Genomic DNA, 13,682 nt, shown 5'->3' on the forward strand with positions numbered 1-13,682 from the left:
CAAGAGAATTAATTTTCTTTAAGTACAAACTTGTATCGTGGTATTGAAAGAAACCTGAAAGAGCCAAACACTCTAATGGCACAGAACTGAGATTATCCCATGCGCTCCGTGTACATTACCCATTTTCGCATCGGATATTCCTCTGAACAAAAGTTGCGATCTATGGATATTCCTCTGAATTGGTAATCCACGCATCAAATGACGATCCACATTACCAATTCCACGCAGCGGCACCCCCGGGCCGCCCCGGCCCGCCCGACCGGCGGCGAGTCGATTCTGAAGCTATATTTTGCAGGAAAATTTCGTAGAAAATTTCGTAGTCACTGCCATTTTTAAAACAGCCGCAAAATTGACACCTAAATAAAAAAATCATTATTCCAGTATCAACACTTTCGTTCTGAAGCTATATTTTGCAGGAAAATTTCGTAGTCACTACCATTTTTAAAACAGCCGCAAAATTGACACCTAAAAAAAAAAACATCGTTCCAGTATACACACTTTTCGTTTTGAGCACTGTTTTGTGGTTTTTTTGGGGTTTTTGGGCCAGAGTTCCCGTTTTGAGTTTATAGTTCCCGTTTCAAAGTTTACATTGTTTAAGCCATTCATCTGCAAAATATCTGTCATCCATCTTGACCATCCCTGAGTCAGTCCTTGCAACTAAATTTCTTCAACTTGATCTATGATTTCATGTTGTGGGCTTGCCTACGATGAATCGCTTTCTATCGACTTCAGCTCATTATCTAGAAAGATGATCTAGAAATCGTCAGTACCTTGGGATCTGCATGCCTCAATGGCAGGTTTCTCACCTTTGGCGACAGGTTGCATCATTGACCTTCGATCAAAGGATTCTGTGACATGTTCGACATCAACACATCTATTCACATCTCATGGATTGTACTGGGTACTTTGAGAGCCATTGACATTACTGGTGGTTTCTCACACACTTGTTAACAATTTACATCATTGACTGGTAATCAAGTGGTTTCTACCATGTTCGACTTCAACACATTCATTTGCATGGATAGAATCGTACTGTTTCAGGAAGTAGAAATGAAGACCCTGGATCTAGTTTCCGCAATCCAGGCTGCGAGGAATTTTGTATTCATTATATTGTGGACTATTCATAAACGGATGGCTGCGTCCATACTGTGTCTACATGAGTCTATACTTGTGATGTATTACGAGATCATTCCTATATCAGAGCAATAGTTAGTTTTCTAAGTCAGTTTTGATCTGAGAATGGGAATGCCTACCTCAGCGATGATATGATCTCATATATATATCTTGCATTGAATGTTTTTACGGTTCCGACCAGGCTCTCCACAAGATGATCATCAAAATGATAAAGTACTTCACTCTTCCTAAATGATAAATGAAATCCTCATCTACTACAGACTTCGCACTTTAGGGGGCAATCTGTTACACAAAAATATCGTCACCATGATTATTTGCAGTCAGTATGGGTCTATCATCACTTGTACTATCCTCCTAAGCAAGGGTTCCGCACTTTATCTCACTGTTGCCTGCGGTCCTGCACCCCCTGTTCACAAAAACTGCGGACCTTCCCGCTTTGTCCCTAAAGGAGTGGGTGCGGACCCCTGTGAAAGTCAAAAAGGTGCAAGTTTATTCTAAAAAACTCACTTTGGGTTAATTCTAGATGATTCTAGAAGGAATTTTGATGTGGATTGGTCGCTCTTAGGTGGTTCATGCATCCCAAAAGAGAAGGAGCTAATCCCTTGATGAGAGGAGCTATCCCTTTGAAGGAGGACCTAGTAACTTCCCTCCATTGCACTATAAATTAAGGCATTGCGCTGGTTGCTAGGGAGGTTAGAAGCTAAACATTTTTGAGGGTAAATGCTGGTGGAATTGAGACTTCCTAGTTAAGCTTGAAAGGAGAGATCACATACCTTTTTGGCTTCATTGGGAAGAGAGTGAAACTTGTCAAAGTAGAGGAGACTTCTTGTTGGACCCTGGGAGGAGCTTGTACAGCATCAAGGCACAGGTTGTAAAGTTCTTCTTTGATTTGAATTAATACAATCAGATTCATTTTTCTCAACAAATTGTCCTATGTCATTTGTTTCATGAATTCCTTGATCATCAAGTTAAGTATGCTTTATGATATTGGTTTTTCAGGTGCTATTTAATTTGTTTGCTTGTTTGTGTTTGCAGATTCGCAACAAGGGAGCTCATTTGGATCAAAGGAGCGAGGCTTCCAAAAACTTGCATTGGACCCAAGGTAGGCCTAAACACTTGTTTGCCTTTGTTTATAAATGCATATTTAGAGAAAGATAGTTTTTGATTGGCTTGCTTGTCACTAGATATCGTTAGATTCTAGGAAGGTCTATCTTGTCCGCAAGATCGACTCATTCCGTGTGACACATATTCTCCTCCATTATCAGATATTAAATTAAGAATTTGATGTCCAGATTGTTTTTCAACAAAGACCTTAAAGGCCAAGAACATGTTAAATACTTCACTCTTGAGTTTTAATAAGTATACACAAGTGCGTCTGGAGAAATGATCAATGAAAGTTAAGAAATACTTGTAGCCAAAGAATGAAACAACTGGAAGTGGACCACATAAATCACTATGCACATGCCGTAAAGGGGCTGAGGCGTGCCAAGAGGCATGTTTTTCAAAACTATCCCAATGATGTTTTCTGAGTACACATCTGGAACAAACAACATCTCTGAAAAATACAAGGATAATTTTAGGGGCGAATGTTCGCCCTTTGGCGAAATTAAGGGGTTTTAAATTTTTAGTGGGCGAATATTTTGTATCATAGTACATTTTTACAAATCACCTCAAATAGCCCACCTTATTTTAAGGGAGAGGGTAAAAAAGGTAAATTTAGCCCTTGAAATTAGGACTTACAACCTTCCATTCGCCCATTTTCAAGAATAGGTTTTATTTAAGTGAATCCATTCGCCCATTTTCAAGAATAGGTTTTATTTAAGTGAATCCATTCGCCCATTTTCAAGAATAGGTTTTATTTAAGTGAATCCTATGGGCCAAATACCATATTTATAAAATAGGTATGGTAAATTAATAAAAATATAAATAAATGAGAGGTATGGTAAATAAATAAAACATTTTTTATATTTACTCCATAAGTCACCTTATATACATGTAAGGGTGTAAACAAATAAAAATATAAGTAAAGTGGAGGTATGGTAAATAAATAAAACGTCTTTTTATACTTACTCAAAAGGTATGGTAAATAAATAAAAATATAAATAAACTAGACGTATCATAAATAAATAAAACCTCTTTTTATATTTAGTCCATAACCCTCGTTCTATTTATGAAGGCTCAAGAAAGAGGTTTTATTTAAGTGAATCCTATGGGCCAAATACCATATTTGTAAAAGAGGTATGGTAAATTAATAAAAATATAAATAAACGAGAGGTATGGTAAACAAATAAAACATTTTTTTATATTTACTCCATAAGTCACCTTATATTTACGAACACTCAAAAAATGGGTTATATTTAGGTGAAACCTATGGCCAAAATACTATGGGACAAATACCATGGACTAGATTGTTATTAATACCATGCAAAAAACCATTATTAACCCTAATATTATAATTAATAAAAATAAAAATGGCACATGGTGTTGACCCATGGTATTCACCAAAATGGCACATGGTATTGACCCATGGTATTCACCTGGAATGTAGCCTATTTAGATGGGGGAATTAAACCAGCATGTAGCCTATGCTAAGATTCACTAGGACTTTACAAAGTTTTATTATTTAGTGAAAGACTCGCCAAGATCTTACAAGATTTTATAATTGAGTAAAATATTCGCCATGCCTGGTGAGAGATTCGCCAAAAAATTATATATACATATTATATTATTGATAAAATCGCCTTTCATTTTTCCTATATACCATGGAGATTCGCCCATTTATTATATTTATAAATTTAGAGGGGGTTCTTAAAATTTTCCCTGGAAAAATACCATTGGAAGACCTGTCACCATATTTTATTTACATAGATTTTGAAGGGAGCGATAGTTTAAGTGACCAAATTGCTCATGCCAAAGTTTGCTCACTTAATCGTTATGAGAAACAAATACAGAGGGAAGCTTTGATGACCCAAAGTTGTTAAACTTATACAACCTTGTAGAATCATCAGCAATGCCAGTAGCTAAAATATGTCTAGGATCTCTTAGGTCCTTAATTACAACATCGTGAGATGAAAATTCAATGATTTTACCTTCACCTGAATGATTTATCTGATATACAGATAGAAGGTTGCGGGATAAGGTTGGAACACATAACAAAACATTAAATTGACCATTGTCTATATGAACAGTTCCAGTCCCTACAAAACTAAGAGATCTATCATCACCAACATATATATTTTTGGTGTTACAATCATTTAAAGAAGAAAACATGGCTTTGTTTTTGGCCATGTGATAAGAAGCTCCAGAGTCAATGAGCCAAACCGAGATGCTTGACAAGCACATGCAAAAAGTGCTATTCCTGAAGATGAAGTTGAAGTTGAAGAGTGCTCCAAATGGATGTTATGCTTCTTCATTGCTGCTTCCAAAGCTTCCATCTTCTTAAAGCATTTGGATTCTAAGTGGCCATCTCGATTACAAAAGTGGCAATGTCTATTAGTCTTCTTCCCTTTGTTTTTATTTGCCTTATCATTTTGTTGAAATGATTTTTCATTTTGAGACTGAAATTGCTTAGGACCCTTCTTTGGTTTAGGTCCATTATTTTTAGGATATGGCTTCTTAGGATTCTTTGAATTTGGTTGTTGCTGAGTGGCTAAGGCTTTCTTAGAAGACTTTCCAAGATTAAGAAGACCAAGATGTATGAGTTTTTCTTGTTCTCTTATTAAAGAATCACAAAAGGAATCAAAGGAATGGGACTTGTAGTCTTGTCCTTGAGAAATGAAGGCTTCTCTTATAGAATGGAAAGGTGGAAACAAGCACAGAGTAGGCTGGTCCCAACTTAGTAAGAATTGAGGTTACCATCTTCTTTATTAACCTTAACACTTTCCAAGAGAAGTCTAAGGGTCTTGAACTTGGACAAGAAATATTCAATGGAAGAAAAATTATTGGAGTCCAATGTAAGCAACTCATTAAAGTTTTTAATTCCAAAAACTTTAGTGATCTGTTTCATTGCTTCATTAGGAGTATCAAGTTCTGCAATATGGAATCTAAGGTTTGGAGAAATAGACATCCCTATCAACCCACGTGCTTGATCTTGCCTATTTTCCCATTTGGCTACTTTATCTTCATCTTTCGGTTTGGTTTCTTGGCCTGAGGCTATTCTGTAAAGACTTTTACTTCTAAGTAAATCTACAATGTAGGACCACCATTGGAAGTAGTTGGTGTTGTCAAGGATAACTTGGCATGTACTTTCCATTTTAACAGAAACTAAAGCTATATATGCTAGAACTAAGTGTTCCAATGGAAATATCTTGAAAAATTAGGCTGATTAAAAAAAAAATGGCTCTGAAAACGACTTCCGGATGAAGAAGTTATGGCTTTTTGAAGAAAAGTTGTTGAAGATGCCAACAAAGTGCGGGAATGTGCATAAATGAATGATAACGTTGTATTTAAAAAAAAATAAAATCTGCCCCCTTTCCAAACTTAATCTAATTAGCTCAACAAAAAGAAGGACTTGAACTCAAGACCTTTACTCTCATAAAGTAGCTTTGGACCAAGTGAGCTATATTAAAAGGTTAGTAGTTTTTGGAAAAGAGGAAGGGGGAGTTTTTTGTTTTGTTTGTTTGTTTTCTTTTTCACTGAATCTTTGGGATGCATGCTTACTTGAGAAAGCTCTTTTTTTGCCTACAAAACAAAAAACACAAAACCCAACACAAACATACAAAAAAAAAACAAACCTTACGGCTTGAAGTTAGGTTTAGCTGAAAACTAAATATTTCCCTCAATGTTTCTGATTTTTCGAGATCACACTGAGGCACGATGGAAAAGAGCATCGCATGAGAAAAATCCTTCCTTTCTATTTCTGATTTCCCCAAATCGTACAAAGTCGGGGGGCAAAGATCATACACAAAAATGAAAGGTATAGATCTGGTAATAAAAAAAACAAAGAGCTAAATAAACTGAAAAAACAGAGAGAAAATAACTAAAAACTGCAAATAAACATTGTATACCTCCAGATCTTAAAAATGACATATCGAGGGCTACTAGAAACCTTTTCGTGTCAAATGAAAGGGGTTCCTCACTGTAACAGATGCTCCTAACACAATAGAGTAGTCTTCTTGGCCTGAAAGCAGCCAGTAACAGTAGATCTACGAAACGACAGTCAGATGCAGTTCTACCGACTTCAGATTTAGATCACCAATGGATATGGCCCTCAAATAGCTCTGATACCATGTGGAAATTTACAGGGTAATTTCCTCAGACAAAACACCAAAGGAAACCACTCAAAAACAGATCATAGATCAATACACCAATATTGTTGACGTGGTTAAAACCCTCAAAGAGGGAAACAGTGCACGACCTGAGCCAACGTGACCACTTCAGGCAATTTATTAATAAAAGAATGAAAATTTACATAAGCTTCTCTCGTGAAGGGTTAACCTAAAAATGACCCTCCATGCTCTTTAAATAGTGATCATGGACCAATCGGGTGCTAAGCCACGGATCAAGTGTCGGTAATATCGAGGAGAGAATGAACTGTCATATCACTTCATGTCTAGAACAAATCATGACTATCGGATTGTAAGTTACAAAAGTACATAGTAAAGAAACACACTTTACCTAACTCTACACTAGACCAAGTTATACTTAACTATTTCCTACGTGTCGGAATATCCTAACTATTTTTATATCAAAAATGGATCTTACACTTATTTTTATGCAACAACAGGTTTCGCAAACCCGACTACCCTGCGAGTTATATTTATACTTTTTCAGACTCGGTAAAAACACGAAAAAGTCCCTCTTGGAATCATCTTTAAGCTCTTTTCTGACTCTCGAAACGTGAAAAGATCGCCGAGCTCTTGTCTCTTTGAACTCGTTAAAGGCTGCGAAGCGTCATCTACCTAGTATATGTTTACCCCTTTTTGGGGCTTGGATAGATTATTTACGAAAAAGGTATACATTGATCTTTCATGGTCGATAGGTTCCCTTGGATATTATTTTCTACCTTTTTGGGTTCGAGGGACAAATTTACGAAAAAGGACCTTTGGAGTTTTCTTTTCCGTGTCTTTTTCAAACTCTCTAAACATGAAAAAGACTCCAAGTTTTACCCATGTCAGACTCGTTAACCCTGACGACATTGGACTTGTCATCATGACGAGATCGAGCTTCTCCTTCTTAGGGCACATTAAAACTCACTAGGTCGGATTCGTCCGAAGGATGAACTTACATTACAAGCATATTCTATCCCCTTCAAGCTTGTGTTTCAAAAATAATTGGGGTACTCACCAGAAATGGTGGGGGAAAATTTGGAAACATTATATTGATTGCATTAGTTATTATGGCAGCTTGTCGCTCTTGGACATCGACACTCTTTCTGCTTCGTGTCAGGTTGGGATATCCTCATTTTATCATTGGCCTTCCGGGTTTTGGGTTATTCATTTTGCCTCATTCCATCTGATCCCTGCTGCATCATCATGACCTTTGATCCTTTGGTACCAAAATGCTGCCAAATTCCGGAGTCGTGTCGTCGATATGTCCAAGAGCTTAATCCTTCTGCAGTTTGTAGCCTTACACACCTTCCTCAAATTCTCTGTCTCATTCATAATCATCTTGTTCCTTTGTCTCGCATCGATGATGTGGGAAACATTATGGCCCTCCTTCGACTGGTCGCTTCCTGTTGACTTCAACTCATTATCCGGGAAGTTGACCTAGAGACTCCTTTCTATTACCTTGGAGCTTGCATGCCTCAATGGCAAGTTCTTTGCATTCGACGATAGGCTTGCATCATTTGTCTTTGATCGAGTGATTTCACAAGTGTTCAACTCTAGATCATTCTTCACACTTTGTGGATTGTACTAGTAGTACCTTCAGGAACATTGACATTACTGGTGGTCTCTCTCATGCTTGTTAATGGTTCACATTATTGGCTAGTAATCAAGTGATTTTCTAGTGTGCTCGAATTCAACACATCTATTTGCATATTAGAAATTGTACAATGGTTAGGTTGAGATTGAAGACCCTGGGCTTAGATTACATAAGTCTAGGTTGGGTGGATTGAATTATACATGACTCTTTTGATTGGATGGTTGCGACCTTACCTGAGTCGTTTTTTGTAGTCTTTCTGATTGGATGGTTGCGTTCATACCACAAACCATTTATATTTATCTTATGGATGGCTGCACCCATGCCTTATGCACACATATTTCACCCCTCCCACTCTCTCGGCCTTCATGCTTTAGGGGGAATCTGTTACACAGTAATTTGTCACTGACTCTGCATTCCCTAATCCCGGAAACTGTCAGTCCATGTTACTGACATCTGTGCTGTGTCATGTTGCCAATTATGTGTCATTACCTTCCTTGCAATCTCAAGAAGAGTGTCTCATTTCATTATCCTTGAAGAATACCCTTATTACCTAAGTTTCTAGGTCGTCATGAGTCAGAAGTTATCCCCCTCGCAAAGATGCTCAAGTTAACACTAGCCCTAGTAAAGTCTTCGCTCTGTCTCTATGTTGCACCTGCGACGAGCTAGATTTGCAAGTTTTTCAACAACTCGTTGAAACTTCGAGATCAAATTGCTTCATGGGCAGTCCTAGGGCTGGTTGCTGGGTCAGTTGAGCTCACCTTTCTCCTCTGGGACAGTTGTTCCACCTTTTATGTAGCCTCCCTAAGAGATAAGCTCTTCCTTCCTTCTCTTATGGGACCTCTCCCTCCTATAAATATCTCCTCCAAGAATAACATCAGCTAGCTTCGATGTAATTGGATGATAGCTAGATGTAATTTGATAGTTTCAAGTTTCTAAGAGAGGAGTAGAGGTAGAGAGTGCTGTTGGAGTGTGGAAGTAGCCTCATTTGTATTTTGATTTGAGAGATGTTTAAGTAGAGTTGGCTTGAGAGATTTCTAGTATCAATTCGTTTGGACAGAAGAGAGAGTCATTTGTTCCCATGGGAGACGGTTCACAAGTAAATGGTTACGGAGACATACCGACAGGACCCTTCAAGGAGGCTTACGATGTCAAGGCTCAGTTGTAAGTTTTACTTTGATTTATATTAATACAAACCAATATCCTGTTTCCTATATCGTGTGTTAAATTGTATGTCGGTAGCTTGAGGTTACTTGACTCTTCAAGTAGATTGTTTGGTTGTTTTATATTACATTTGTGGTGTTCCTCTACATGTTGTTTTTAGGTAAGAGTGACTAGAAGAACAAGAGTTGGAGCAACATGACGATGACTTCACTGAACGTTGGATTGAAGGTAAGTCTTCATAACACCAACTTTCTAAGGAAATTTGCTTTGGTATTGTCTGTGAAGTGACTAGACCCACTCTAGTGCTAGAGGGGTTGCCTCTATCCGTAGAGGGAAATTACCTATGTCACAGTTCCTCATACATATTTCATGGATGGTTCAAGGGATGGATCCCTACTCTTCCGCTCTAGCATCGAGAGAGTTGGATCATCGACCAATATTGTTGGTTCTGGAGGAAAAGGAGGATTTAGGGCCAATTTCCTTTCGTTATAACCTAAGCTCATTGTCAGAGGCAGGGTTTGGTGAGATGATCACTCAAGCATGGCATGGAAAATATATCGAATCACCGACCTTCATATGGGAATCTAAAATAAAGTTGGTTAAGCAAGCATTAAGGAAATGGGAAAAAGAGGAGTATGTCCCGCCTAGAAAGAGAAAAGAGGAACTGATCAAAGGTTTGGAGCACCATATTAGTATAATGGAGGATGACATGGTGGATTATTAGCACATCGAAAGGGAGAAGAGTCTCAACATACAAATATTTTTAGAAAATAGGAAGGAGGAGGACTTGTGGAGGCTCAAATCCAGAGAATCTAGTTAAAAGGAGGGGACCAAAATACCTCATTCTTTCTGTGGATTTTCATAAACAAAAAAGCAAGGGAACTATGAAATAGGATGTGATAAATAACTCTAGAAGGTAAGCCTCCAATCACCAAATTTTCTGAAATAAAAGAGGAAAATTTTGTTCACTTTCGGTCTCTATACATGTCGAAAGGGAATTTTAATGATGATAAGAATGAGGATTTCTTGGCCCCATTTTCCTCAAAGATCTCAAAATACAAGAATCACTTCCTAATGAAAGAGATCAAGGAAAATGAGGTAAGCGTAAAGCAATTTGTTCCATGGATCCTAACAAGGCCCCAAGACCAGATGGATTTCCCATCAACTTCTATCGTTCATTTTGGGATATGATAAAGAAATATTTGGTTAGAATGCTAACCTGAACTAGAGTAAAAGGAAAAGTTGGAGGAGGTACAAATTTTTCCTTTTTAGCATTGATCTTGAAGGAGTGTAATGCTACATCCTTCAATAGGTTCCACCTTATCTCATCGTGCAACAACTCTTATAAAATTTTGACCAAAACCATAGCAAGAAGGTTGAGGCGGATCTTGTCGAGACTAATATTAGAAAACCAAGTTGAGATTCTCAAAAACATGAAAACATCATTTTGGTTGAGGAGGTGATCCATTCGATCTAAGAAAGTGGCGAATTGGGATTTATTATAAAGCTAGATATGGTGAATATGTTTGATTGTGTAAGTCATTCTTTACTTTTCTGTATCATGGAATAGCTTGGTTTTAGAAATGATTTTGTCAATTGGATAAATGCTTGTATTGGAGTTCCCTAGATCACCCCATTGATCAAAGGTAGGCCAACCCTCTCTCACCCTTGATTTACATTCTAGTAGCTGAAAGCTTGAGCATAAATCTCGAAAATACTGGGGATCCGATGCCTTAACATGTCTCTCCATCACTCGAAATTTCAAAGCTATTAAACACTCACAATTCATCGACGATACCATTCTATTGGATGGAGCCTCCAAAATTATCATGGTCATGTTTAAAATAATTCTAGGCACTTATATGGAAATCTCAAGGGGCTTGGTTAGCAAGAGAAAGAGCCAACTCTATGGTTGGAATTGTTCATATTTAGTGCTTTAGGAAATAAAAACAACCCTAGGCTTTTCTATACAGTTGGGATGGATATATTTTAAATATTTGGGAGTTACCATATCATTAGGTTACCCTCATAAGGAATAATGGGAAGAGATTTTGCAAAAAGTCCGAAAGAAAATCAAGGGATGAGAGCCCATTAGCTAACTTTGGCTAGGAAGGAAATTTTAGTCAATCCTGTGCTCTCAACCCTTCCAATCTCTCTTTTCTCTAGGATTTTATCTCCAATGGGAATCCAAAACCAAATCAGTATCATGCTTAGGAAATTTCTCTAGCAGGGGGGGAAAAAGTGATCTAGCCATAGGAGCCAAACTAGTTTGCAAGTTGATCACTGATTCTAAGGAGTGGTGGAAAGAGGCATTCTTAAGAAAATACTTGCAAAAGTATTGTTTATTAAGGGTTGAAAATGCATAGTGAATAGGTAGCGGTTAAAAAATATGGAGAATTTGTAAAAAGGAAGTCCCCCTTATTATTGAAAATCTGGGATGGCAGGCTGGGAATAGGGCCTAGATCAACTTGTCGAAGGATAAGTATCTTCCTGGTACTCTTCTCCCTTCTTCTCGTGAATTTAGGCCTCTCATTGATTGGATGTGAGACAATGGGGTTGTAATTTTCAAATATATTTCAATTTGGGATGATTTGGGCACATGGAAGGGAGGGGCATGTCATGGTCTCCCCCAACACTTGTGGTGGGCTCCAGTATTGCAGCAATAATGTTGCAACTCTTGGGACTCCCTTCTTTACTTTTATCAACTCGATAGTTCGTAACAAACTTGGAAGCGACGGTGCTATATGCACAAGTACTAGCTTTTACTGCAGGCTGTCACTTGATCAGTTGGAACAAGTTCGCTAGGAGCTTAAGCCAACTTCTATGAGCTCTTAGAAGAAGCTTTTAACTAGGATGGATGAAAACTAACTCAACCAGAGGCTAATCTACTTGTAGAAAGAAGTTGAAAGCTAGAAAGGAACGCAAACCCTAACAAACCCTAGTTTTACCGACTAACCCTACTAGTGCAAGTAAGAGGATGAAAGCTACAGAAATGGATGCCATTGAATTCTAGAAAGGTAGAATGCATGCGACTAAGATACTTCTGAAGAGAAATATGAAGAAAACATCTTTTTGCATTTTTGAGTAATTTGTCAGAATTATTTTGCATGTGCTTTAACTGTTTTTGACTGTGCAGAGGTGGATTGGCAAAAGGAAATGTAGTAGGCGCTTGCAGGAGGTTGGGAAGGTTAGAAGAGGGCCTAAGGGGTCCTTAGCACCCTTCCAGAGAGTTTCACAGTGTTCATATCTCAAGAAACCACTTTCGTGAGCTTCTATAGGAAGTATGTAGGGGTTCTACACGATGTTCTGTGGCTTCTACAGGATGTTTCTACAGGATGTTCCAAAAGGGGATTTTGGAGGGTTGATGGTGGAATAAAGGTGAAGAAGTGGGTACGGAGGTTGGATGATGATGTGGAGGGGTCCAAGACCTGGTGAACGAAGCGGGTGAGTGATAAGGATGGCTGGATTTGTTCAAGGAGGGGTAGAGAAATGTTGCACAAAAATATGGAAATTAGGTCAAAGTGAGGGAACATAGCAAATGTGAGGCAAGAATCAGAGTTAGAGGACAGAGCAGGTGGTATTGATGGAGTAGGGGTAGGCGAAGAGGTATCACAGGTTCTCTGCAAGTTATTTTCCAAACTATTCAAACAAAGACTCGAAAAACCAAAGACCTAACTACTTTAACCTAATCTGAGCTAAATATCAGTAAAGAAAATGAACAGAAATTTATTGGCAAAAAAATCATGTGAAATAGCTATGCAAACTAAGCAATCATGAACCTGAGCATGTAACCACAACTGGTATCAACTTCTGCAAATGAGAATCTAACACTAACAATTGCATGATGAAGCAAATATAGTGTTTTTGGTGGCGGCAAGGACACCTTGGTCTCAGCTCATGGTCCCACAGAGGGAGAGGTGAGATCAGGGGTGCTTGATGGCCTTTTTCTAAAGATATTCTCTATTATTTACCTATCAAATCAATTTGAACATGAAAATCCTTTTTAATCATCAACAATGACCTAGGTATCAAGCAATATTGTAATCTACTTAACATAAATTATTTGATAAAGACATCAACAACACATAACAGTACACGAAGGAGGCCTTGGCACTTGGGTTGGGCCCAACCCCAAGAGCTACATGCTCCTAAGAAAAAGCTCAGAACTGATGCCAAATGAAATTTCTTTCCATTATTAAAAAATAACCATGTCACAAAGAAAGTTGTACAACAGAAGCTACAAAATGAGCTAAAAAACTAACAGCACTATAGTGCAGAATACAACTGTTCAAAAAGTAACCTATGAAGGTTGGAAGCCTTCCTATTTATGCACTACGAGGGTCTCCAAAAGCCCTCCTTAACTCGAGGGGCTCGGCTGCTTGAACTGCAAGTGATCAGTCACTTTACACAAAACTGCTCGGCTGCCCTTGGGAATCCTTTTTGGTGGCCTGCTGAACTCCGAGCTGAGGGTGGAGAATTTGAGGAAGGGGCCATTTAGTGTAGGAGACACCCTTCCTACTAAT

This window comes from Pinus tabuliformis, chromosome 4_2 (genome assembly GCF_031772625.1).
Source record: "Pinus tabuliformis cultivar Carrire ecotype Pingquan chromosome 4_2, CPIR1, whole genome shotgun sequence".
Taxonomy (NCBI): Eukaryota; Viridiplantae; Streptophyta; class Pinopsida; order Pinales; family Pinaceae; genus Pinus; species Pinus tabuliformis.